A 1,753-nucleotide genomic window follows, 5' to 3' on the forward strand; every position below is an offset into this window, starting at 1 on the left:
GGCCAAATCAGAGTGGCTGTTCAGCAGCACTGTGCTGAGGTTTGTTCCACACCCACTGGGTATGTGCCCTTAATCAGCCTTCCCACATTACTGAGATATATCCTTTAAGACTTTTTCAATTCAGAATAAGCGGCATTCTGATTGTTCACTAGAACTGAGGCAAACCTGGACTTAAGATGTGATTTAGTACTGAAAAGGACACAGTGGCCTAGTGGGAAAAAAAAGCAAGAAAATCAACAGGTAAATTATAAACAATCTCTAAACAAACATATCCAATGAAACCAAAACAAGCCAGACAGAGAAGACTAGAACAAACAACTAATCCTTCAATGCAAAAACGTAGACGTACATCCACAAGAAACTACAGTAATCAGGGAACATGACTCCTTAAACTCACAAAACAAGGAACCAGTGACTAACCCTAATAAGATGGCAATATGTGAGCTCTCTGGCTAAGAATTCAAAATAACAGCTTTAAAGAAACTCAGTGAGGTCCAATACAGAAAAGGACCTCAGAAACTTACCAGAGAAATTTAACAAAGAGATTAAAATAATAATAAAAAAACCAAATATTAAAACTGAGAGTTTTTTTTAAAGTGGAAAATTCATTAGAGACTCTCAGCAGCAGAATGGATCAATCAGAGGAAAGAATCAGTGACCTTTAAGAAAGGTTATTTGCAAAAACATAGAGGAGAAAAAGGAGCAAAATGAAAAGGAATAAAGATCACGCACAATATATAGAAAGTTAGTTCAAAAGACCAAATCTTAGAATTATTGTTGTTCAAGAGGGAGTTGAGCAAGGGCAAAGGGTAGAAAGCTTGTTCAAAGAACTAATAACAGAAAACATTCCAAAACTTGAGAAAGAGATAAATATCCAGGTACGGCAAGGTCAGAGAACACCATGTTACATACAGTGAGTTCTAAATTTCTCTTCAAAGAATCAGTATGTCAGTATGTTCAGGTCTTCGTTCTCCATTTTAAAGTTTAACTTCCACATTCTCCTTGTCTCCTTGCCTCTAGTTTCAGTAAACAACCTTTTCCACCAGTTCTAATCAGTGGTTCACATCTATTCCCCTGGTCACCTGCTCTGTCCTGAGTAACCCCTGGTCACCTGCTCTGACCTGAATCACCCCTGATCACCTGCTTGATCTGAGTCACCTTTAGTCACCTGTTCCTAACCCTCCTTCCCGCCAAACTACTCACCCTGCCACCCTGGCTTGCACCCCTGCTCTTTAAAACAGTCAATCAGAATTAGCTTAGACTGTGTGGTCCAACCCTATCCAATAGGGAAACGACACAGCAGTAGTGGCTACCTGTGTCAGGGATAAGAACCCCTTCCCCTCCCTTGTTAAAGTGTGCTCTCACCATTGCTCCATCCATGAGATGCCCCCTTCTATAGAAGTAAAATTGCCTTGCTGAGAAAATTTATGTTGGAGTGTTATTTCTTTTGTGGCACTGAAAATTTATTTCCAACAACCAAACAGATTTGAATTAAATAAGATTACCCCAAGGCATATAATAATCAAACTCTCAAAGGTCAAGGACAAAAAGAGGATCCTAAAAGCATCAAGAGAAAAGACGCAAATAACATATAAAAGAGCTCTAATTCATCTAGTGACAAAGTTCTCCACAGAAACTGTATAGGCCATGAGGGAAAAGGACAACATTTTCTTTCTTTTTTTTTTTTTTGAGACAGAGTCTCGCTCTGTCACTCAGGCTGGAGCGCAGTGGCCAGATCTCAGCTCACTGCAAG

This window comes from Mandrillus leucophaeus, unplaced genomic scaffold (assembly GCF_000951045.1).
Source record: "Mandrillus leucophaeus isolate KB7577 unplaced genomic scaffold, Mleu.le_1.0 Scaffold163, whole genome shotgun sequence".
Lineage (NCBI taxonomy): Eukaryota > Metazoa > Chordata > Mammalia > Primates > Cercopithecidae > Mandrillus > Mandrillus leucophaeus.